This window comes from Myotis lucifugus, unplaced genomic scaffold (assembly GCF_000147115.1).
Source record: "Myotis lucifugus unplaced genomic scaffold, Myoluc2.0 scaffold_6, whole genome shotgun sequence".
Lineage (NCBI taxonomy): Eukaryota > Metazoa > Chordata > Mammalia > Chiroptera > Vespertilionidae > Myotis > Myotis lucifugus.
Window position 1 is genome coordinate 2543022 of NW_005871054.1, and position 26812 is coordinate 2569833.

At 41.3% G+C, this 26812-nt stretch overlaps 1 long non-coding RNA gene and 2 pseudogenes across 1 annotated transcript; 1 reads left to right on the forward strand and 2 right to left on the reverse strand.

Annotated features, from left to right (window-relative positions):
- On the reverse strand, positions 1–22070 carry LOC106694711. Its single transcript, XR_001345762.2, has 3 exons — positions 21879–22070; positions 15462–15586; positions 1–1143 (listed from the first exon to the last, which is right to left on the reverse strand). It is a non-coding gene; the product is annotated as an uncharacterized LOC106694711 (long non-coding RNA).
- Positions 22071–24394: 2324 nt separating this feature from the next.
- Positions 24395–24779, reverse strand: LOC102431420 (annotated as a pseudogene).
- Positions 24780–25224: 445 nt separating this feature from the next.
- On the forward strand, positions 25225–26374 carry LOC102431728 (annotated as a pseudogene).
- Positions 26375–26812: the final 438 nt, after the last annotated feature.

A 26812-nucleotide genomic window follows, 5' to 3' on the forward strand; every position in this document is an offset into this window, starting at 1 on the left:
TTTTAAAATTTATATTTCAAAAGAACTCAACATTACATTGCTTGTTTACAATTAGCTCGAGATTAGGTTTTATCTACCTCCCCCCAATCTGTTCTCATGTGCTTTGTGCACCTCATTTGAATGGTTTGGTTTCCTTCCTTTCCCTCGGAGTATCTACTTACTTTCCCCACTCCAAATTTTCCTGAACTGATTTTGTTTTTCTCCTTATTTTCCCCCCAACACCATTTATCCCTTCTATGCCCTATTCCACCTCAACCCACTCTGCTTCCCCCTGAACTGATTCTTGTCATGCATTCCACATATAATGTTCTAATTTCTACACAGTCTATGCCTAAAAGGAAGAAAAAGAGCCTACTTTAAATCTGGGTTCAGAGCATAATTAGAAAAAAATTTCTGTTTCTGTAAACAATTACTAAGAAGCTTAAATATGTTTACTGTTAATAACTAAAACCTCAAAATACTTATTTTGAAAAGATAAGGCAACCTCTCTCCTTCCTTTCATTGGCTGCCAAATGGCAACAGCCCCACTTCCTCATCGAGTTCCTTGCAATCCCTCCCAAATAGACATTTGCACCCAAATTTTTGTCTCAGTGCCTGCTTTTGGGAGAGCCCAAACCAACACAGTGTTCTGAATATGTGGAATGCCCTGCACTTCACTTGGCAACAAACAGCGGAGTCCAAAGGCAGCTGAACCTTTCATGGCCACATGTCCCTCACTTTGGACAGCCCTCCCTGGGACTGGCCAAGCGGCATCTGAGTTTGTGATCCTGCACATGTAAGCAACAAGCAGCGGGAGTTGTTTCTTTTTTATATTTCCAAGCACTGAGAGAACAGACCCAACAAATACATATTTTACAATTTCAAAACCATAGTACAAGCTACATAATGCATGTAATTAAAAAAGCTAAATATTAAAAAAGGTAAATATATAAACAAAAATACTTTCATAAATACCTCATATGCTGTCATGTGCCTTTTTCTAATTTCTTTCCTGCTTCTTTATTTTTCTTAAATTGGGGTTGTAAGAGTTTTCAAGAATTAACTTGCTTTGCTTAATTTTTGTCTTCTGGGCCTTTGTTACCTCATTGGCTTGAGTGTTTTCAGGAGGACTGTTAATGCTTCAACTTGAATTAGCAAGCTCTCCTAGAAGAAAAACACACCATGTCATTTCTAAATTAATTCTATAACCATACAGAATTTGATTTTCACAAAAGAATGTGAAAATTATCTTAGATAATTTAGGCAGCAATTTCATCTGACAAATGTGAGATTCTATTCTTTTAAAAATTTTATTGAATGTATTGGGATGACATTAATTAATAAAATTATATAGTTTTCAGATGTAACCTATATAATTCTACAATACATCATCTGTATATTGTATTGTGTGTTCATCACCCACAGTCAAGTCTCTTTTCGTCACCATTTACCCTACCTTTATCCTCTTCTACTTCCCCCAACCCTGCTTTCCCTCTGGTAATCACCTTACTGTTGTCTTTGTCTATGAGGTGTTTTTTTTCCCTTAATCCTTCCACCTTTTTCATAGACCCCCTCCCCTCTAACAGATGTCAGTCTGTTCTCTGTATCTATGAGTCTGTTTCTATTTTGTTTGTAAGCTTATTTTATTCATTAGATTCCAAGTGTAAGTGAAATCATATGGTACTTGTCCTTTTCTGACTAGCTTATTTCGCTTAGCAGAACACTCTTCAGATCCATCCATGCTGTGGCAAAAGGTAGTATTTCTCTCTCTCTTCTCTTCTCTCTCTCTCTCTCTCTCTCTCTCTCTCTCTCTCTCTCACACAGCCAAGTAGTATTCCATTGTGTAAATGTACCACAGGTTTTTTATCCACTCATCTATTGATGGGCACTTGGGCTGCTTCCAAATCTTGGCTACTGTTAATGCTGCAATGAACCTAGGGGTGCATATATTCTTTTGAATCAGTGTTTCAGGTTTCTTTGCATATATTTCCAGAAGTGGAACTGCTGGGTCATAAGACAGTTCCATTTTTAATTTTTTGAGATAACTCCATACTGCTTTCCACAGTGGCTGTACCAATCTGCATTCCCACTAGCAGTGCACGAGAGTTCCCTTTTCTCCACATCCTTGCCAATACTTGTTGTTTGTTAATTTATTGATGATACCCATTCTGACAGGTGAGAGTTGATATCTCACTGTGGTTTTAATTTGCATCTCTCTGATGATTAGTGACATTGAACATCTTTTCACATATCTATTGCCCATCTGTATGCCTTGCTCAGAAACTGCTTCAGAAATGAGTCTGTAGTATCCAATGTGTTTTGGGCACTGCAGCTCCGTGGGCAGGGTCTGTGACCGTTTTGCCAATTACTGAACCTCCAGCACCTACTATAGTGACTGTGATATAGTGGGTGCTCAATAAACATTGGTTTAATGAATAAGTGCATAAATTTACACAATATTATTAATTCAGAATACCTGACACTTATTGAATGTATATATCTGCAACAGTTGTTTTTTTAAAAATAAATCTTTATTGTTCAGATTATTACAGTTGTTCCCCTTTTTCCCCCCCATACCTCCCCTCCACCCACTTCCCACTCCACCCTCTGCCCTTACCCCCCCCCCCCCCCCCGGGTGTCACCCATAGGGGTGAGCTTTTTGTTGCTGGGTCAAAGGTCATACACATGGAAAATGTGGCTATTTCCATCCGCAACATGTCTCTGTGCTCGGAAAGGCCTCTCACGACTTGTTCACACTCTACTCAGAAAGGGTGCGGAGCCACGTAACGGCTTTTTAAAATAATGTATCCTCTTATGTTTAAAATGAGGATTTCGCTACCAAAACTGAGGAGAAAGCAACACTACAGCTGCTCTCGCCCCTCTCACCCTTCGGGTGATAGTTGTGCGTGGGGCTGTGAGCTGGTTCGCGGGCTGTCGACGAAGCCGTCTGGGCGGCTCGCGTGGTTCCGCCGGCTTCCCAGGGGCCGTCGCAGCCTCACAGGGGCCGTCGGAGCCTCGCAGGGGCCATCGCAGCCTCACACAGCCTTACAAGGGCCGTTGCAGCCTCACAGGGGCCGTTGGAGCCTCGCAGGGGCCGTTGCAGCCTCACGCAGCCTCACAGGGGCCGTTGCAGCCTCACAGAGGGCGTCGCAGCCTTGCAGGTGCCGTTGCAGCCTCACGCAACCTCGCAGGGGGCATCGCACCCTCGCAGGGGCTGTCGCATCCCACGTTGGGGGTGAAGGTGCGAGACAGAAGCTCCTCTCGCTATCTCTCCTGCTGCTCCCTTGCTTATCGCCAATGCTGGAAGTTTCTGAGAGCAGTCTGCAGGTGCTGGACATCATACTTTAACTGGTCAACACGAAGTTTGGCATTCTGTCTTTTGTTGGGAGGCTCCTTGCTGGACAAAAATCTCCAGGTGTTCTAGCTGGCTGAATATCTGGTATGCTTGCTTGGATTTCGTTTTCTGCTAAGTGCACAGACTGCTTGTCTGCCGTCTCCTGGCATCCCAAGTGAGACTGGATCTGGTGGACCTGCTTGTGCGTTTGCTGGTACAGCGGTTCCATGTCGCCGGCCCAGCTGGGTCCGGCTCCGGCTTCCTCTGAACCTGAGTCTGCTTCTTGAGTGTGTCCCTTATGGATGCGAGGAGTTGAAATCTGCAGTTTGTTGGGTTAGGCTGCAAAAGCGCAGGTGGTTCCTTTTGTGCCACTGGCACAGCTTGGGTGGGGATGTAAATTGAGTAGGGCGGGGTCTCAGAGAATCACCCAGGGCAGAGCAAACAGCAATGGTTGTCGTCAGCGGCTCCCGCGTCCCCGAGTGCCGCGCCCCCACAGCAACAATGATCCCTGCGAGCAGCTCCGCAGAAAGCCACCCTTGCTCTCCGACCCACTGCAAGACAGTCCAGCCTCTCCCCGTAGGGGTCTGGGACCTCAGAATCCCGCCCCAAACAAGCTCAGTGGATTCGAGAGCTTGTATCCCCTTCCAATTGAAAAAACCGCGCATCCAGTTGCAGCCCGCCTGGCGCACGACTCTGTACCTCTGTTCTTGGTGCCTCTGCACCTCCTACTCAGTCTCAATGCGTTTCTTTCTTTCCTTCCAGTTGTAGAACTTCCACTGGGCCAGCTTTCCCATGGTTCTGGATGATAGCTGTTTTGTCTTATAGTTGGTAGTTTCAATGTTGTTGTGGGAGGCAGCATGCACAGGTCTATACCTTATGCCGCCATCTTGGTTCTCCCTGCAATAGTTGTTTTTATTTTATTTTTTATGTATTATTTATTTATTTACTTATTTACTTATTTATTTTTGCAGAGAGGAAGGGAGAAGGAGAGGAATAGAGAGTTAGAAACATCGATGAGAGAGAAACATCGATTCAACTGCCTCCCGCACACTCCCCACTGGGGATGTGCCCGCAACCAAGGTACATGCCCTTGGCCGGAATCGAACCTAGGACCCTTTAGTCCGCAGGCCGACGCTCTATCCACTGAGCCAAACTGGCCAGGGTTGCAATAGTTGTTTTTAAAAGAAAATAGTTTTATAATTTGCAAATAAAGCAATAATCTGATAGTTTATAGAAAACGCCCCACAGTACCGAATTTTATTTCTTTTGACATAATACCATCTCTGGATATAGTCTATTCTGCAAAATAAAATAGCACTTTTACAGTGATTATATTGGAAAGGGAAGACAATATCACCCCCATTTACTGGACAATAATTTATCCAATATTAGTGTAACTAGGTTGTTTTGCATCACTAATAATGGAAATCCTAAGTATACTGACTAATACCCATTCCCGACCAAACTACTAGGAGAGGAGAGGGGATTACTCATGGCACTAGGGACCGAGTGGGCTGCTCCTAAAATATTAGGGCTGTATGGGACAGGGTAGATGCCTGAACAAGATTGGTGGGAGTGTATCTTGGGTAGGTACTGTGTCTCCCACAGTCACCAACTAATAACTGGAAGAACTGGCACTCAAACCTAGTTGTCCTGAAATCAAATATAATGCTTTTGTTTTAAGGTAATGTGCTGTAACAAACTATTCATATTACAGAAAGTAAATTATTCATATATTATTCATATTTTTGTTTGTTGTTTTGTTTCTTAATTTAAAGGGTAATACATTCCTAGAGTTCTTCTGGTAGCATTATTCTAAGTCCCTTATTAACATTAAGGGTGTCTTTGAAGCAGTGTTCTTTAATAGTTCTTCAATACTTCCCCATGGAGGATAACTAATGTTTCCTGTGAGCTTCTACACTAAGTCCTCCTAATGCCAGAGTTCAATAAGTATCTATATTAATAAAAGGGTAATATGCTAACTAGACCAGACATCTTCTGGATGTCCATCTGAACACCCATCCGGACAAAGCCACAGCGGCTGCGAGGCAGCCAATCAATGTGTCTATCTCACATCAATGTTTCTTTCTCTCTGTCTCTCCCCTTCCCTTCCACTCTCTAAAAAATCAATGGAAAAAAAAAATATCCTTGGGTGGGAATTAACAACAACAAAAAATCCATTAAAATAAACGTTGTGCCTCATAAACTCATTATAATGGATGTTAATGATACCCTAGTCATATTAGTTTCCTGTGGCTCTTTAACAAATTACCACAAACTGGGTGGATTAAAATAATAAAAATTTAGTTTTTTGCAGCCTGGAGGCAAGAAGTACAAAATCAGTATCACTGGGTCAAAATCAGTATCAGCAGGCCCTCCCTTTGGAAGATCTAGGGGAGACTCTATTCCTGGCCTCTTCAAACTTTTGGGGGCTGTGAGCATTCCATTCCTTGCTTGTAGCAACATCACATCGATTGCTACCTCCATCTTCACATCACCTCCTCCTCTATGTCTATGTCAAATCTCTGTCTGCCTCTCTCTTATAAGAATGGATATGATGGAATTTAGGGCCCACTAGGTAATCCAGCATAATCTCTTCCTTTCTACATGCATTTATAGGTTCCAGGGATTAGACCTAATATCTTTGGGGACCATCATTCAGTCTACTACACTATGATTTTTTTTCCTTTGTTCTTTTCTGTTAATCCTTACCTGAGGATATTTTTCCATTGATTTTTAAGGAGAGTGGAAGAGAGAGGGAAAGACAAAGAAAAACATTGATGTGAGAGAAACACATTGATTGGTCGCCTCCTGCATAAGCCCCAACCAGGGCCCGGTCCAGGAGGAGCCTGCAACCAAGGTACTTGCCCTTAACCGGAATTGAACCCAGACCCTTTGGTTGGCAGGCTGACAATCTATCCACTGAGTCAAACCGGTTAGGGCAAATATTCTTATAGTTGGAGGAAAGTTCCTATCAGGGGTGTACCAAGAGGTATCTTTATTTTTTTTTTCCTTCTGATTTGTTCTTTTCCCTTCTTTGAATATATGTTTATTTCTGGAAAACTAAGAAAGACAATGACTTCCCCATAGAGGATAACTAATGTTATATTAGTTATTTGTGACTCATTCATAATATTTGTGACTCATAATATTTGTGACTCATTCATAAATGTGTTTGAATGTCTTCCATCAAGAAACTCCCACAAAATTAAGTTAATAGTCTTCCATCAAGAAACTCCCACAAAATTAAGTTAATAATTCGTGGCAGTGGCAAGGCAACAAGTGAGAACAAATCGTTTTTTATCTTTTTAAAAAAAAATACATTTTATTGATTTTTTACAGAGAGGAAGGGAGAGGGATAGAGAGCCAGAAACATCGATGAGAGAGAAAACCAATCAGCTGCCTCTTGCACACTCCCCACTGGGGATGTGCCCGCAACCAAGATACATGCCCTTGACCGGAATCGAACCTGGGACCCTTGAGTCCGCAGGCCGATGCTCTATCCGCTGAGCCAAACCGGTTAGGGCTCGTTTTTTATCTTTTACCAAGAGATCCCATCATGATTTGCAGACGGAATATAAAATCCTTATCATTCGTCACTTAGAGTCACTGTCTCCACATCACAAAACCAGGCTGTGACCTCAGGGTCCTTGCCAAATGCCAATGAGCAGAGCAGTGTCCAGCTTCACAGCTAGAGCAGAAGCCCCACAGTCTTCAGTGTGTTTGGGAATCCCTCAAACAGGCATCGTTTATAATAAGGTCATTCTAATACTATTAAGCCTTTCTGAAATTTAGCTTAGAGTCCCAGAATTTAAACTTGTCCTGCTTTTTGAAAAGAAAAAAATTATCCTATGACTTAATTAAAATAAGGTATGCTCACAGCTTTTTTAGTGCAAAAGATTATTCTAAATTATTTAGTAGGATTTTTAAAAAATATGGTCAAATTCAATCAGTGTGTAAAGTCATACCTATTTTTCATAATAGTATTTTACTTTTGTAAAAATATCTCATTATTAAGTAATATATTCTATTGAGAAAGGTCTAAGAAAAATTTGAATGATTCTTATGAGTCTTATTTCATTTATAATGGATTCAGGAGAACATTTTAATTTTATTTCTTGCATTATTAGTATTTCTAAAAATAAAACTGTGAAAGTAAATTGTGAATTTCTCTTGTATCAGAAAACCTAGTTTTAAAGACAGACTTATTTTATATTAAAAATTTTTTGTTTATTGATTTGAGAGAGAGAGAGATTGATTTGTTGTTCCACTTATTTATGCATCCATTGGTCGATTCTTTTGTTGTTGTTAATCCTCACCCAAGGAGATATATATATTTAAATATATTTTTATTGATTTCAGAGAGGAAGGGACAGGGAGAGATAGATAGAAACATCAATGATGAGAGAGAATCATTGACCAGCTGCCTCCTGCACGCCCCCCACTGGAGATTGAGCCCGCAACCTGGGCATGTGCCCTTGACCGAAATCAAACCCTGGACCCTTTAGTCCTCAGGCCGATGCTCTATCCACTGAGCCAAATCAGCGAGGGCCTCACCCGAGGATATTTTAGAGAGAGTGAAAGAGAGAGGGAAAGACAGAGAGAAACATCAATGTAAGAGAAACACTTCGATTGGTTGCCTCCTGCATGAGCCCGGGCCGGGGAGAAGCCTGCAGCCAAGGTACATGCCCTTGACCAGAATCAAACATGGGACCCTTCAGTCTGCAAGCTGATGCTCTATCCACTAAGCAAAACTGGCTAGGGCCATTGGTAGATTCTTGGATATGCCTGACTGGGGATCGAACCCACAACCTTGAGGTATCGGGACGACGCTCTAACCAACTGAGCTACCTGATCAGGGAGAGACTTTTAGGCTTCAAATATGCTATTTTGTGTATTCATGCAACATTTAATGAACACCTATTATACTCCAGGCACAGTAAGATACAAAAGTAAACAAGGCCCAGTCCCTACCCTCAGGAAGCCTGTAGTGTAAAGAGGATGGTGACAAGGACATGGTTTTTCTCAGATAGTGTGATGGTGCTCTGCTGGAGCTGGCAACAGGCATTAAGGCAGAGCAGAGACCCACCAGCCTTCAGGACTCTAGGCATCCCTTGTGAAAGGAAGCTGAGGTCTAAAGAATGGGTAAAAGTCAGTCAATTACTCAAACAAAGGGACTACTGTGTGTGTGTGTGTGTGTGTGTGTGTGTGTGTGAGAGAGAGAGAGAGAGAGAGAGAGAGAGAGAGAGAGAGAGAGAGATCTCAGAAGTGAGAATAGTGCTTTGGAAATGGAGGTAGTTTAACATGGCAAGAACAGAGTAATACGGAAGGTTCAAAAGTAGTGGCATGGCCCTAGCTGGTTTGGTTCAGTGGATAGAGCATCAGCCTACGGACTGAAGGGTCCCCAGTTTGATTCCAGTCAAGGGCACATCCCCAGGTTCTGGGCTCCATCCCCAGTAGGGGGCATGCAGGAGGCAGCTGACCAATGATTCTCTCTCATCATTGATGTTTCTATCTCTCTCCCTCTCCCTTCTTCTCTGAAATCAATACAAATATATTTTTAAAAATTATATTAAAAAAGTAGTGGCATGGCCTTCCCGAGTGGCTCCTAGGCTTATTCAAGAGTCTAGACTTCAAAAAACATTAAAATATTTCAATAAAGGCCATGGTATGCTCAGATCTGCATTTTATAATGATTATTCTAGTTGCAGTGAGAGAATGGATTGGAGGTTGGCAAGACTGCAGGCAGAGACCTGTCAGGATGATGGGGTGAGAAAGGCCCAGGTAACAGTGTAGTTACCTGAACTGGAGCTCACTGAGGAAGTTGGCAAATTTAAAAAATAATTTCTCCAAGTAAGATTAAAACAAACAATAAATTTAAATATCTTCATGAAGCCATGAAATATTTTAGTGGTCTATAGTGAACAAGTTTTCAAATTTCTTGCTTATAAACCTAATGTTATATCTACAACAACAGACTTGAAAATAATTTTCTGTAACTTTTAATCCTCAGGTTCTATAACATTAGCCTAAGTAAACCTAACATGTCCACAGAATATAGAAACATATCCAAGCTGCTCTGTTCCCAATAGGGGTAGATATTGAAGCAGCCAATATTATCACCACAGGCACTTCTCTTGGCTCTCAGAACTACTGTTATCCCAGCCCGGAATCAGTAGATGGACTACCCTGTTACCCAGCTCACTGTGTTGCCCGCTCCCACACTTCCCATCCCCTGGGATGAAGAGACAGATGCAGGTCTCAGGACACAAGTCAGGATTAGAAAGGTCAGAGAACCTACTACTGTCTGAGTCCCCAGTGCACACACTCCTCTGCCTTCATCTAGGGGGCGGTTCTCAACCTGTGGGTCGCGACCCCTTTGGGGGTCGAATGACCCTTTCACAGGGGTCACCTAAGACCATCAGAAAACACATATATAATTACATATTGTTTTTGTGATTAATCACTATGCTTTAATTATGTTCAATTTGTAACAATGAAAATACATCCTACATATCAGATATTTACATTACGATTCATAACAGTAGCAAAATTACAGTTATGAAGTAGCAACGAAAATAATTTTATGGTTGGGGGTCACCACAACGTGAGGAACTGTATTAAAGGGTCGTGGCATTAGGAAGGTTGAGAACCACTGACCTAGGGCAGTAAGGAACACCTCCTTAGAGGAGATATGATTTCCATGGCTTAGGTTAGGAGAAGAAACAGGTCTTGTTACCTGAATGAAAAGTGTTCAACTGCACTTCTTGTCTTCTCCAGCAGGTGGCAATGAGTAACGCCAAAGAGAACTATTCTAGCCAAAGTCAGGACACTGAATATTTAAAATTCTTAATAAAATGCCAACTCTTAAAATATTTAAATTGTTTAAATGACATAAAATGGAAGGCCTACAGAAGGTACTAAGAACTGCAAACAATTATAGCAGAAGCAGGCACCTTAAAATTTCAATAAAAACCAGAACCCTAAACTTTATTTTATTCTATTTTAAATATATTTTTATTGATTTCAGAGAAGAAGGGAGAGATAGAGAAAGATAGAAACATCAATGATGAGAGAAAATCATTGATCGGCTGCCTCCTGCATGCCCCCTACTGGGGATCGAGCCTGCAACCTGGACATGTGCCCCTGGCAGGAATAGAACCCAGGACCCTTCAGTCCACAGGCCAACACTACCCACTGAGCAAAACCGGCTAAGGCCAGAACCCTAAATTTTATATAAAAATTTTATATAAAAAAGATGATGCTACTGACTAATGACAGTGGTAAAACAGACAGGATAGTCTGTAGATGACCCCAGCAGGTTACTCTGGGTTGCCTAAACAATGAACCAACTGTGACCAACGGCCTCCCTATTTCTTCCAAATTCGGCTTCCCATGGCACTGGTTGCTTTCTCCCTCTCAGCAGGAGGGGCTGCAACTTCCCATGGGCACCCAAAGAATCCAGATATAGGCATCTGGTTCTCTCAGATAACTCCTGACAGTTGACATCTAAATCCAGACAGCCTGATACCAAGTAGTCTGTGTGGACCCCCTTGATAAGGATGTTCACCACTTTGATCTTGAAGAAGAGAAAGCAAAAGAGGAGAGGATGTCCCTTCAATGGAATGCTCACTTGTGACATGTGCAACAGAGCACCCTGGGCCCACTGTATCCCCTGTGCCTTCTCTTGCAGACTCTTGGCTTTTTAGTTCCTAGGAAAGCCTGTTTTTTCATCTATGACATTGTGAATTTCCTGAGCTCTCTTGCATGACAACATATGTTTTAAGTTGCTTTCCAGATGATGAGCATTCCTTGTGCTTTCTATAGTTTCACCATTGCAATCTCTCAGGGAATAAAAAATATATAGTGTGAGACAACAGTCTTTCTAATTAGAAGACAGAAGTAAAACCATGATGTATTCTAGTAGGATGTCTTTAAAGTGCTTTAAATGCACTGTTAGGATCTGGTATGAGACTTAAGAAATCTGTAATTTTCATTTCTCTGTTCTTATTTATGGTACTATTGGTTTAACTGATTTGTAAAATTTACCCTGGTATTTTCTGCCTCACATATCTATAGAAACATGCAGTTTGTTGAACACCCCCTTTTTCTGTGGATTTGTTGGCATGACCATTGTGACATCCACTTTTAATCTTCCATGCTTCAAAATAAAAGTGTAAAAGAGCCTAGCTAGTGTTGCTCAGTGGTTGAACATGGAGCTATGACCAAGAGGTCATTAGTTCGATCCCTGTGGGCTTGATCCCCAGTAAGGGACATGCAGGAGGCAGCCAATTGATGTTTCTATCTCTCCCTTCCTCTCTCTAAAAATCAATAAAGAAAAAACATATTTTAAAAGTAAAAGTATAAAAGATCTTATCAATCATACAACACTCACTGTAATGATTTCATGGCTCCTTGTGACATGTGTGCCATAAACAAAATCTTTTATCTTTGGCCTACTCAACTAATGATTAAAAATGAAGAGAGAATAGCTCTCTAAGGTTAAATTATGAAAATTCCTATTGCACTAACATACAAAAATGGTTATTCTCTTGAATGTTATTGTGTTTGTGAGTGTTTGAGGGCCTAAACTTTTTTGTTACACCATGTGACTAAATTCCATAAGTCTAAGTCATTGCTGATTACCTTCTTGACATAAAATTATACGAAATCTTTACAAGATTTTTTACTTTCTAAAACCCTAATACACTACCCTAATACGCTAAGTTTAACTGATTACTTTTTCAGATAGAGCAATTATGAAAAACCCCAAAGTTGAATAATCTATGTAAATAAAAAAGATCATGCCATCCAATATATAACTAAAACAATTAAACCTATGAATTTTAGTAATAATTTTAAGAAGTAACAGTCATCTATTTGCATATATCAAAGGCAATGGTTTTCTTTTTAATATATTTTTATTGATTTCAGACAGGAAGGGAGAGGGAGAAATAGAAACGTCAATGATGAGAATCATTGATCGGCTGCCTCCTGCATGCCCCACACTGGGGATCAAGCCCAATACCCGAGCATGTGCCCTGACCTGGAATCGAACCATGATTTCCTGATTCATGGGCCGAAGCTCAACCACTGAGCCACGCTGGCCAGGGCAATGTTTTTCTTTTATTTATTGACTTATTTGACCTACAAATGGAATCATACTGTTTTGTAACTTGCTTTTTCCACTTAGCAATATACTTTGACATCTTTCCATCTCATTCCTTTAAGAACACCAATACAGGAATATTATTATGCTAACAATGTTTGTTTTGTTTTCAATCTTCTATTATGAACAATGCTGCAATAAATATCCTGTACATATATCTTTGTGCCCTTGAATGATTACTTGTATTAAGAGTAATTGTTAGAGGTAAAATTGCTGAGTCAAACAATACAAATATTTAGACTTTTAAGTTACTGCCAAATAGTCACTTTAAAAGGCTGAACCACTATATATAAACACTGTATCAGGGTAAGGCAGTGATTTTCAGACTTCTGTTACATGGGAACTCTTTCTTTGAAAGAAATCCTAAAAAAAAAAGAAAAGAAAAAAGAAAAAGGCTTTTCAGAATCCAGAATGGAAAGCGGAAAAGGAACTTTGTTTTGGTGAAAGCTGATGTAGGGGTGGGAGGCCTGCAGCTCTGGCCATTGGCCCAGACCTTAGCCTCTGTGGCACCTCCATGTGGCCTCCTGGAGCACAATACAATACAGGCAGCTTCTCTTTTTCTAACATAACATGTTTTCAAATACGTTTGACTGGCTGAAAATAGAACTAACATGATATAAGACTTAAGAATTATTATAAAATCCCTAATCACACCTCAATTTCAGACACAATTTTCAGTAATTTAGCACTAGCACTTTATATGTATTCTTTCATTGATTTCTTTCCCTTTACAATGAGCATCTGATTATGGCTAAGTTCTGTTCCCTTTAGATGGCCAAATAATTTTCATCTTTGTCTTAATTGCACTAAGTATATGAAACCTAAACTTGTTATCACTGGGATTAGCATTTTCATTTTTCTTTTCCTTCATTTTAATGAGAAGGGCAAAATGTAACGAAATATTCAAATAATTATAGAAACAAACTCATCAACAAAGATAGTGACTGTCAAAACTGAACTGAAAACTCTTGGCTGTATCACCATATAATATTAATTTATTAACTCATATATAAAAGTCTGAACAGAAGGAAAGGTGGGTTGGGGTGTGACTGAAGTACATAAAATGGCAGGTGGTAAAAATTTGAAGAACCACTTATATATCATTGTGATCAGTGACCTTCTTCAGTGGTTTAGAAGCCTATTTTCAATTTTTTCTTTATAGTTTTATCAAAATTGAACAAGCCTGTCAGTGCCAGGAAAACAATGAAAGAAGAGTGTGCTACGTAAAGAGTACATAAATGTCCACTTAGGCTATGGAGCCATTTGTACTGCTAATCTTGGAAAACCAGACGCTCTTCTCAGGCCTCTCACTCCAGATGTAAGCTTCAGTGTGATTCCTCTAAACCAGTGATGGCGAACCTATGACACGCGTGTCAGAGGTGACACGCGAACTCATTTTTTTGGTTGATTTTTCTTTGTTAAATGGCATTTAAATATATAAAATAAATATCAAAAATATAAGTCTTTGTTTTACTATGGTTGAAAATATCAAAAAATTTCTACATGTGACACGGCACCAGAGTTAAGTTAGGGTTTTTCAAAATGCTGATACGCTGAGCTCAAAAGGTTTGCCATCACTGCTCTAAACCAAGGCCTCTGCTCTCCCCAATTTTCCAGGAGAATGCTAGTCTCTTTTTTTCCTCTAAACTTTTTTACTTTTATTCTGATTTTTATCAGATTGAAGAGAAATCATCCAACGTTTATTTCAAGGTTGTTTCACATAGGCATAATTAGGCTTATTATTTTTAGCCAACCAGGTATTGTCCTTTTTTCATAATTATATAATACTTCTTAAAAGCATCCAGAAATCCTGTCTCTTTAGAGACAAGGATGGAAAACACTCAACTATCTAAAAGGAGCATATCTTTAGCCTCAATCAGATGCTTATTGTGAAAGAAGAAAAAAACTCAGTAGGAAACACATAGGAAGCTAGAATGATTTTATCCATTGATTCAACAAATGTGAGTTCCTATGAAGCAATGCGCTAATTGCTAAGAGAGTACAAAATGTATAAACCAGGGTCACTACCTTTAATCTATGATCCGATGAGGACAACTAGGCATACTCCCCAAAAAGTTACATGATAATATAAAGTATTTAGAATAAAATGTGAAATGTGTGGTACAGATTATAGTTGCCATAGAACACCCACCCTTTTATATTCTCAGTTCATTAACCCTTTATAGTTTCACTAGAAGCCCAATGTACAAAATTCGTGCAAGTGTAGGCCTTCCTTCTCCCGGCTGCAGGCACTGGCTTTCCTCTGGCACCTGGGACCCGGGCTTCCCTTGTAGCCCCGGCTTCATCTGGAAGGACGACTGGTCTAATTAGCATATTATGCTTTCATTATTATAGATGTGCCCTTGTACCCAGTCTAGCCTTCATGCCCAGCCACAGTAATTACACCAGCATCTCAGAACTGTTTGCCCACTTGGTCTTTCATATCTGCCTTATCAATTCCCAATCCTGAGTAAACTTCACTGTCTACTTTCTCAGCTTATTCTCCAGGGTGCTAAGCACAGCTGGAGAGAACTATGCTCTTTGCTCTACCTGACTCTCTATGTGATATCTCACAATTCTTCCAAATTTTACTTACTCACCTGAAGCTCTGATCCCAGAGACTCCTTCATCTCAGCCAGTGACATGACCTCCTTTGCTGCAGGAACCACAGGCATCCAGCTTGATTTCACCTTTTATCTTTCCAATCTGAAATTATTTTCTGATCCTTACTCTTCCTTTCCAAAAATAATTTCTCTATCCTTTTCTGACAATCCTCTCCCCTACAATCTTCCTCCAGAATTTGGCCTAACCATGATTTCCCTTCTCTTGTGGGATCAACACTCTCTCAGTCTCCATTGGCTCCTTCTTCTCAACCCCCAAACATGTTTGTAAGTATCCTATTCCCACACCTCCTGCATTAGTTATTCCCGTATAGCAAATTACCTCAAAATTTAGCAGATTAAAACAACAAAAACTTACCTTATAGTGTCTGTAGAATATAGGATCAGCTTAGTTGATGGTCGTTCTGGCTCTGGGTCTCCCAGAAGGCTGCAATCAAGATGTCATTCAGCCCAGCCGGTGTGGCTCCCTGGTTGAGCATCGACCTATGAACATGGAGGTCACGGTTCAATTCCTGGTCAGGGCACATACCCAAGTTGCCAGTTTGATCCCCAGTAGGGGATGTGCAGGAGGCAGCCAATCAACAATTCTCTGTCATTGAAGTTTCTCTCTCTCACCCTCTCCCTTCTTCTTTGAAATCAATAAAAATATATTTTTTAAAAAGATGTCATTCAGAGCTTGACTTGTGGCTGTAGAATCCACTTCCAAGTTTGAGTTTCCTCACAACATCGCAGCTGGGTTCCCCCAGAGCAAATGATTCAGGAAAGAAAGAAAGAAGGAAGCCCCAATGCCTTTTATTAGCTACTAGAGGCCCAATGCATGAAATTTGTGCAAGAGTAGGCCTTCCTTCCCCTGGTTGCCAGCACCGGCTTCCCTCTGGCACCCGGGTCCCGGGCTTCCCTCGCAGCCCCAGCTTTGTCCAGAAGTACAGAGAGACGTCCGGAAGGATGTCCAGGCTAATTAGCATATTACACTTTTATTATTATAGATTCTTAGAAGTGGTGTACCATCACTTAGTCTATTTGCTAGAAGCGAGTCACTAAATCCAGCCTACACTCAAAGGAGAAGAATCAGTCTCCACCTCTTAAAGAAAAGAACTTCAAAAATTTGTGGACATATTTTAAACCCACCATATCTCTCAAATATACCATTTTTCTTTTCTTTTAAAAAATATAGTTTTATTATTTTCAGAGAGGAAGGGAAAAGGAGAGAGAGGTAGAAACATTCATGATGAGAGAGAATCATTGATTGGCTGCCTCCTGCACGGACCGAGCCTGCAACCCAGGCATGTGCCCTGACCAGGAATCGAACTGTAATCTCCTGGTTCATAGCTCGATGCTCAACCACTGGGCCACACTGGCCAGGCAAATATAACATTTTTCAACCCTGCTAGTTCTTCAAGCTACTTTGCTGCTTTCTTACTCCTTTCAGTTATTCCCTTTCCTTACTTTCTCATTACCAATATTCAACTGTTGGCAGTCCAGATAATTATCACCTAACACTACTGCTGTTGAGCATAACTTTCAAATTAGCATGGCATTCAAGGCCCTAGAAAACCTAGTCACACCCTACCTTATCATTTTCTCTCCCCCAGTTTCCATTACATCTCATCCAGATAGACTTCTCATTATTCCCCAAACACACCCTCTGCTTTCCCAACTTAGTTCTTTATCAGATGATTTATTTCCCTCACCAGGAAGATCCTCTCCTTACTTTCTCATTGTTTAAGACCCAGTACAGCCCAGCCAGCATCCCTCAGTGGTTGAGCACCAACCTATAAACCAGAGGTCACAGTTCAATTCTCAGTTCAGGGACATGCCCAGGTTGCGGGCTCAATCCCCAGTGTGGGGAGTGCAGGAGGCAGCCAATCAATGATTCTCTCTCATCATTGATGTTTCTTTCTCTCTGTCCTTCCCTCTCCTCTCTGAAATCAATAAAAATATTTAGAAAAAAAAAAGATCCAGTACAATTGCCATTTCACCCAAGAAAATTTCCTGATCTTCACAACCATAAATATCACTTCGCTCCTCTGCACTCTCAGAGCACATTGTCAACTTTACTGTAATAATCTCATTTTACACCATTATTGTGTTGGTGTACACCTTTGTATTCCTTTCAGCTTTCCAACAATACCTTGCTCATTCATATTAAGTTCTTAATCTTTTTTGAATGAATACATTTACCAAATCATTAAGATTTAATTTTAATCTCATCAAAAGGCAAATTAAAGTCCCTATAATCTCTAACTGTATTAGACTAATATACTGAGCTAAGGGAAATTGCAGAATGGCCTTTGCTAAAGAAGAATATAGTCTTCTTTTCTATTATTTGAAAAAATTTAATGGGGTGACTCAAATTAAATTGTGATTATTCTCCAAAAAGGTTTGCTTCTGAGATATGTTTGCGTATAGTATTTTTACAGTCCCCAGTCAACATGAAATTTCCATGGAAACAGATCACACACACTGGAGAAGAAAGGAATTGACTTGTGTTTGAACTGCATTTTGTCATCTCCATGGAGCTATCTGTGCTAAATATTTGAGTGAGCAGGGAAACTATAATTTAAAATAAACTAAGTAAAGACATATTATTTAATGCTTTTTAAAAATGATAATAACTGCTATTAAAGATTTTTATTAATATGTAGAGAAAATAGAAAAAGACATTTAAAAATTTCTTGACTCATACATTAATATTAGCAAATCAAATACCCATTTGCTTCTTTACTAATGCAGAAAAGGGAAAGAAATTAAATACTCATCATGAAATGGGTGGTGTTGCTGTTTTTTGGTCTACAGATAAAATAATTTCTTCTGAATATATCATTCTAGTCTAAATTTGTTGTCTAGCAACAACATGGCAGCTTGGTTCCCCCAGAGCAAGTGCATTAAGAGAGCGAGGGAAAAGGAAGCCCTAATGCTTTTTATTAGCCAGTCTTAGAAGTGGTGTACCATCACTTCTGCTTATTCTATTTGCTAGAAGTGAGTCACTAAACCAGCCTACACTCAAAGGAGCAGAATCAGTCTCCACCTCTTAAAGAACTCCAAAAAAGCAGTGGAGCCTGGGCGGGTAGTTCAGTTGGTTAGTGTCATCCACATATGCCAAGGTTGTGGGTTCCATCCCTGGTCAGAGCACATACAACAATCAAATGAATGCATAAATAAGTGGAACAACAATTTGATGTTTCTCTCTCTTTAAAATCAATCATTAAAAAAAAAAAAAGCAGCAGAAAGCTGCCAATGGAGAGTATCCCTTCCATTTGGCCAGTTTTAATTATTCTCTGATAGTTATGCTCCAGTGGAAATTTGAATGAAGGCTCTACCTAGTTGGGCAGAATAGGTTGAATGACAGTCAACCTTCAGATGGGTTTGCTACGTGCTCCCTTTCTCCAGCTGGGAAGGGCTGCCTCCGGAGCTAATCCTGTTTCCTCACAGGCTTTATAGGACTGCCTATACCTTCATTAAATTACAGGTAATCATGCTTAAGGAGGTAGGAAGAGCTCCTATAGGCTTTGCCCCTCTTATAGGAACCAGATTTCCTTTTCTGGGGCAGCTGTGGCTTTGATTGAACCAAGTGACAGCTCAGAGGCTCAGACGTGATTACATTTTGACTCTTCCACAGGGGGTGTGAGTTTAGTGGATAGAGGGCCATATGCCCCAAAGAAAAGTAAGCCTAAAATCCAAGATGTTGATGACACAGGCAAAAAAGGATGAAAAAACCCAAGATACTCAGGCCTGGAAAGTGAGACTTTGGCTAGATTTAATGAGAACCTACACACCACAGATAATCTATTTTCCCTTCAGATTCATTCTCTAGTCTACTCTGTGCCCTGAGAGGCTGACCTATATGGATTGTGTCACTTTACACTCTGACTTCTAGTTGTGTTCAGAGACTCTGGAGGGGGGCCAATACTGGTAGGAAATTGGTAAAAGAGTGAGGAAAGGATGTTTATTTCCCTGGCTCCCTCCCTGCCACCTAGCCATGTTGGTGGTTCCCCTCTGCTAAAATCACCGCTCCTTATCAGCGGGCTGTCATAGCGTAGGTCTTCAAGGGGATTCAGCCACCATTCCTTCCCCTTTCTAGCTTAGGGATGGTATCAGCTCCCTGCTGTTACTAGCCATGGGGTACTACAACATCCTAGTCTTTTCTAAACCTTGCCTTTATAAATACCCTTTTGTTGTTGTTATTAATCCTCACCAAGGATATTTTTCCATTGATTTTTATAGGGAGTAGAAGGAAGGGAGGGAGAGGGAGAGAAACATCAATGTGAGAGAGACACATCGATTGGTTGCCTCTGCCACATGGCCTGAGCAGGGCAGGGAACCTGCAATCCAGTGCAAGGGCCAACGCTTTAACCACTGAACAACACTGGCCAGCCAGGGCATAAATAACCTCTTTATTAAACTACTAGAGGCCTGATGCACGAAATTCGTGCAAGGGGCTCGGCCCTCGCAGCCGCAGCAGCTTGCCTCAGCCCTCACAGCCCTGGCTTTGTCCACAGAAGGTTGTACAGAAGGACATCCAGAAGGTCGTTCAGCCGTCTGGTCTAATTAGTATGTTCCGCTTTTATCATTATAGATCCTTAATTACCCAGTTTGATGGTACCACCTTTTTTCTGAATCCTGACTGATCAGGTGATATTGATTTTCAACAAGAAATCTCGGAAACAGTTTATACAATTTTACTATAAATAATATTTATTATGGAGGCATTTCCTTGTGCACAGCATATTTTATGACTAAAACCTTCCCATGTTCCTGAACTGATCCTTGAGGTGAGCTGCTTTCTGTCTCTGCACAAGTGAGAGGGACTGAGAACAGTCCTTTCTTCCATCCTGGCAATTAACCCTGGGCATATTTACAAATGAGTAGCTTTCCCTCAAGATGTGGCCAGTCTGTCAGACTAAACTTCAGTCCTGACTACTGGTTTTCAAATTCAACTCCCTGCGGGGGCTGGAGCCTGACCTTAAACCCTAGCCTTGTAAATCTTGCAGATATTTCCCAATGGATTTGTTTTTCCCCCATTGTCTTTCAGTAGCTGGCTGCTTCCTCTGTCACCAAAAATGGATCTTCTTGTCACTGTTTTTGCCCTGATCCTGAACCTAAAAAACTGTCTGTCTCAAAATCCCTTCTGTTATACTACCCCTGACCATCAGATGGGAATCATATTTGCTGATTCTCTTGGACTTTTCTATTTGGACTGCTAGCCCTTCCTTGGAGCCTATGCCTATTGGGTGACTTTTCCTCCAGCTGTCATTCCTCCTACACAGACTTCTGCCAATAGGATTCTGGAATACTTCATGGCCAAAGTTATATCACTCACGATCAATACAAACTGAAGAGGAATGAACAATACAGTGTTCAAAATAGAGAGACAAGAAGACACACAAAAAAAGGCAAAATAGACAGAAAGGAAGAAATAGGAAGTGTGCTTTTAGTAAAATACTAAAAACAATGCATTCTAAGCAACCAATAGAGGTATTGGTCAGTTTATTAATGAATTGGCATTTTTAAACCAGCCCTTGTAAGTCAATTCCCTAAGGCTTAATCACTGTAAATGAACATTAAAAATTTTTTTTAAAGCTTGTGGACCAAGATCCTAAAATCAGGACCCTAACAATTCTTGGACTCCAGCATAAAGACTCTGACAAGAAACAGTATTAAATGTCCAGAAAAGAGGAGAAAGGTTAAAATTATGGTAATACATAAATTATGGTATTGGGAACCTGATTACTTAGCATTTTATTGATGACCAAGGCTCATCAATAACTACCTCTAGTCACACTGCTAGTTTTGGGGAAACTAGAATTTAAATGGAGGCTTGTTTTTTTAAAAACATTTTTTTAAGAAAGCCATGTTATGGTTTGTTGTTTTTTAAAATATATTTATTGATTTCAGAGAGAAAAGGAGAGGGAGAGAGAGATAGAAGCATCAGTGATGAGAGAGAATCATTGATTGGCTGCCCCCTACTGGGGATGGAGCCCGCAACCCCGCATGTGCCCTTAACCAGAATGGAACCTGGGACCCTCCAGTCCGCAGGCTGACACTCTATCCAGCTAGGGCTAAACTGAGGCTTGTTTAAAAAACTCATAATCTTCTCTACTGCCCTAATATATAAGTATGATAGAATGTCGGGCAGCCCTTAAAATAATTCATATGACTAGCCTCTGATCATCATTCTCCATGTGATCTGGAAATCTTTAATCTGAAAGCTTTACCCCGTTTCCAGACCTCTAGTGGAGGTTTTACTCTTCCATAACTTTGTGATTCTTCTACACTCTCTGGGACTCGAAATGGTAGACTGTTAGAGCAAAGCTATAAACTAATCATCATATATATGATTAGCCAAAGAGAAGATAACTAATTTTATAACACTTTACCAATTGTTTTGAATGTCCTAAAGTAACAAATCAGGGACCCATTTTTTTTTTACAGGTAATTCACAAAGATTGCCTTAAAAGACTTCCTGTAAACATTTCCACAGACATGTCCTATTGAAACCTCAAACCCAAAGACCATATAGTCATCCAAAAGTTGGTTACCAACCTGTACTCCAAACACAAGCTTAAGCTTAGTCAGATCTTAATAGATGTGTTAGTTAAGTGACCCTCCACCTCCTCAACAATTATCTTAGAGGTTTCACTGTTCACCGAAGTCTCTAGCGGGGGTCTGTGGGGGCAGGCGGTCCCTCCTCTCGCCCCCATCTACTCCCCCACCCCTCCCGCACCGGCCTGCCCAGCCCTTCACTACGCAGGCAATCGCCAGCCCCTGACCCGACCTTTCCGCCTGGGCCTCGCCTCTTCCTCCGTCTCACGCCCCCAGTGGGCCAAGCCTCGGAGAAGAGCCTGCTAGTTAGGGGTGCGAGGACGTTTAACCCGCTCCTTCCTCCGGGGCAGGCATTAAGCCCCTCGCTCAGTTCCCAGGCTGAAGCGCCTACTAGGGAATGGGGACGAACTGCCCGACGCGCAGAGACGATTCTGCGCACGCGCGCGGCTCCGCCCCGCCCTGGCCTCGGAGCGCCGAGCCTGAAGCCCAGTGAGCCAATCAGGGCGCGCCTCGCCGGTACGCCCCCAGCCGCGCCGCGCGCGTGCGTCCTCCTGCAGGGCGGCATTCGAACACAACGGTGGACTTGCCGACGCTCCTTTCACCGCATTCCCGCGAATCGTCGCCCATGGAAACGGCCTTCCCCAAGGGGAATTCGAAGCCCCTTCAGACTGAGGGGAAGTGGGGGGCGGGGAAGAGCGAGGAAGGCTTTTTCATTTTAAAGAAAGAAACCGTCACTCGCCTCACCTCCCCTTCTAGCTTCTCAGGATAGAAACGGCTTTCTGCGCTCAGATTAATAGATGTGTTAAAGGCAAGAGGTATTTTTCTTTTAAATGGTAAGTTTCTTCTTCGTGAGGTAATGTGGTATCCGTGTGTTACCCAGAATTCCCGAGGGCCCACGAGGCGTGTTTCCGGTCGCTGTATAAACTTGGAGACTTGCCATGCATACACGTGACATTTTCTTTTAATAGAAAAATGTGATCCTATTACTAGTATGTTCTCCCAGTAATGTCTCCTATATTGGGAGATTAAAAGATTACACAATCCTTTTTAATGAGTGTAATGGCACTTAATAGATATAAGATGTTCAACCCCAAAATGGTTGGACAGTTTTTCAGTTGTATAAACAATACCAGGTGACTATTCATATACATAAATGTATACATGTACCTGATTACTTCCAATAAATTCATAGAAATATAATTGCTGGGTCAAGGGAAATGCACAATTGTAAGATTCTCATGTTACCAGATTCTCCCCTTGAAATGTATTTGCAATAGTCCCCGCTTATCCATAGTGCTCGGTGCTGGGGATAAGAGTCTGGTAGGAGAGAAGCACACATAAATAGGACATTACAATATCATGTGATAAGTTATGTGATAGGGTTAAGTACACTGTGCCATGGAGCACTATGTTCTATGGTGAGGGAAGGACTGAAGATTAAATGCGAAATTAGGCAGGTGAAGTAGGGAGGGAAATAAAAAAAATGCTCTAACAGTTATTTTCAAAGTGTGGTTCATGGACCAGCAACATTAACCACCTGAAAACTGGTCAGAAATTCAGATTCTCAGGCCCCATCCCAGACCTACTGAATAAAAAAACTCTGGGTGGGACCTTAGCAATCTGTGTTTTTTGTTGGTGGTGGTTTTTAATCCTCACCTGAGGGTATGGTTGTTGTTGTTTTTTTTAAAAAATTACTATTATTACTGATTTTAGAGAGAGAGAGGTACATCAATATGAAAGAGAAACATCCATTAGTTGCCTCTTGTACATGCCCCAACCAGAGATTGAACTCAAAAACCTAGGTATGTGCCCTGACTGGCAATTGAACCTTTGGCCCTTCGGTGCACAGGATGACACTCAACCAATTGAGCCACACCAGCCAGGGCCAGAATAGTTTTTGCATGTATCAATGTGAATTTATTGTCATATGTCCCATGTAGGATGCTTAAATTCATATATCAATAATTTTTTTAAATCTCACCTGATTATATTTCAAAGTAAAAAGTCCTGGCCAAGGAGCTAGCAAATTAATTTCCTTTAATAAGTCCATAAACTTAATTTCTATGTATTTTCTTAAAGAACTTGTCACGTAGACTCATAGTAGATCTTATAAACTTTGCAAAACTACATTGTTATAGGATACTTAGGTTAATAGATACCCCTTTATTTAAATAATATTGAAAAATATTTACATAAATTTTAGTATTGTAAATACCAAGGAAGCCCATATTGATTGACCACATACATTCCAGACACTTCCCTAAATTATTGTCTCCTTTAATCCTCACAATAGTTGAAAGCGGTATTACCTTGACTTTACTGTTGCAGGAACTGAGGGTCTTGGAAGTTAAATGAATTATTCCAAGACAAGTAGTAGGTAGTGAAGATTCAAATCAGAGTATTTGGATTCCATGAACAAGGTTCTGTCTCTTTGTGCTTACCAAGTCCCAGATATTAGAAATATAAAGATGAAGCCCAGCTGGAGTGTCTCAATAGTTGAGTGTCGACCTATGAACCAGGATGTCGGTTCAATTCCTGGTCAGGGCACATGCTCAGGTTGTGGGCTCCATCCCCAGTAGAGGGTGTACAGGAGCCAATCAATGATTTTCATCATTGATGTTTCTATCTCTCTTTCCCTCTCCCTTTCTGAAATCAATGAAAAACATTTTTTTCACATAAAAATTTAGTTTATTAATCCTCTTATGAAAAATCTGCACAATCATCACCGATAAAGTCACTGAAGAATCTTTACTCCTTTTTGCCAGCACCAACATTGGCCTTTGCAGTCCCCCTGACTTTCTTCATTCTGTACTTGCGTTCCTTTCTCTGTTTTCTTGATCTCACATAGGCCATGTCTTGTAAGTCTATGTTTGGGTTCGTTTTTCTTTGTGTAATCCAAGGAACCGTAAATTATGCCAAAGCCAGTTGTCTTGCCACCAACATAGTGGGTTCTGAATCCAAACACAAAGATGACATCAGGTGTGGTCTTATACATTTTGTCTAGTTTTTCCAGAATTTCTGTCTTGGGCACTGTTGCCTTCCCAGGGTGAAGGACATCAATGCCCATTTGCTTCCACTGAAGTAGTTTGTTGGTCATGAACTTCCTGGTTCGGATAGTTACTGTGTCATTCATGATGATGGTTGAATTTCAAGCAGCCAGGGAGGAAAAAGCAAAAATATTTAAAAAAAGAAAAGAGGGTCCCCTGGCGTGGCGCTGACTGAACCTGGGCGCCCGGGCCGGGTGAGCGTGGGCCGGCCAGTGGGCCACACGCGGTTCCCCACTGTCGCCATGTTGGGGGGCATTTGGGCATGGACCTGCCAGCGATACCGTGCTGCCTCCACCGCCACGCTGCACAAAGAACCCAGGCCCCATTGGCCTTTAAAAGCAACAGCCTGAGATTCAAGGTGTTCTGGAGTTCCGTGCCCCGATGTGTGTTTTATGGTGAATGCCTGGTCGGTGCGCCCACCTCACCATGTCCCTTCCATTGTTGGTGTCCTGGGCTTAGGGGCTTGGAGGTAGGTGTATCTGAAGAATCCAGTGGACTAAGAGAGGGAGGAGAGGGGCCCAGCTGTGAGGTATGTACACCCAAGAACCATGTCTACATGGGAGTCTTAACCCCGAAAGTTATGAATTGGACAAGAGCTTCCGATTAACAAGATTTACTGAACTGAAGGGCACTGGCTGCAAAGTGCCCCAAGATGTTCTGCAGAAATTGCTGGAATCCTTACAAGAGAACCACTTCCAAGAAGATGAGCAGTTTCTGGAAGCAGTTATGCCAAGGCTTGGCATGGATACTTGTGTCATTCCTTTGAGGCACAGTGGTCTTTCCTTGGTGCAAACCACAGATTACATTTATCATATTGTCGACCCTTATATGATGGGCAGGATAGCATGTGCTAATGTACTCAGTGACCTCTATGCAGTGTGGGTCACAGAATGTGACAATATGCTGATGCTTCTTGGAATCAGTAATAAAATGACTGATAGGAAAAGGGATAAAGTGATGCCCCTAATTATACAGGGTTTTAAAGATGCAGCAGAGGACATCTATAACAGGCAGACAAACAGTGGTAAACCCCTGGATTGTTTTGGGAGGAGTGGCTACAACTGTCTGCCAGCCCAATGAATTCTTCATGCCAGATAACTCAGTGCCTGGGGACATGCTGGTTCTGACAAAGCCCCTGGGGACACAAGTGGCCATGGCTGTGCACCAGTGGTTGGATATTCTTGAAAAGTGGAATAAAATTAAACTAGTGGTCACTCAAGAAGATGTGGAGTTGGCATACCAGGAGGCGATGATGAATATGGCAAAGCTCAACAGAACAGCTACTGGACTCATGCACACGTTCAGTGCCACGCTGCCACTGATATCACTGGCTTTGGAATTCTGGGCCATGCACCGAACCTAGCTAAACAGCAGAGGAACGAGGTGTCCTTTGTGATTCACAACCTCCCTGTCCTGGCCAAGATGGCTGCTGTGAGCAAGGCCTGGGGAATCATGTTTAGCCTCATGCATGGGACCTGCCTGGAGACATCAGGAGGCCTTCTAATCTGTTTACCATGTGAGCAAGCAGCTCGGTTCTGTGCAGAGATAAAGTCTCCCAAATATGGTGGAGGTCACCAAGCATGGATTATAGGTATCGTAGAGAAGGGCAATTGTACAGCCAGAATCATAGACAAACCCTGGATCATCGAAGTCGCATCACAGGTGGCCACTCAAAATGTGAATCCCACACCTGGTGCCACTTTTTAATCTAGACCGAAATAGCTATTTGTTTTTGTTTTTAAATAGATCTATTTCCTTTATCATTTCAATTAAAGACTATAAACAACAAAAAATCTCATTGTGTCTACACATCTGGTGACCTGAGGTCTATTTGTGAGTGGATGCAATTAATAAGATAAAATCTATTGCCTTTTTTTTTTTTTTAAATCTTTATTGTTCAGATTATTACAGATGTTCCTCTTTTTCGCCCCCATAGCTCCCCTCTACCTGGTTCCCACCCCACCCTTCCTGTTACATTAACTGGAAGATGCACCTAATCTTGAGGCAGCTTCTGAGTTGGAGGAATTATATTGGTTGTCCGATACTGTTGGATTCATTTTGAATCTTTAGGACACATCTCTTGCCACATAGTCTTCTTTTTAAAGGTGCTTTCACATAG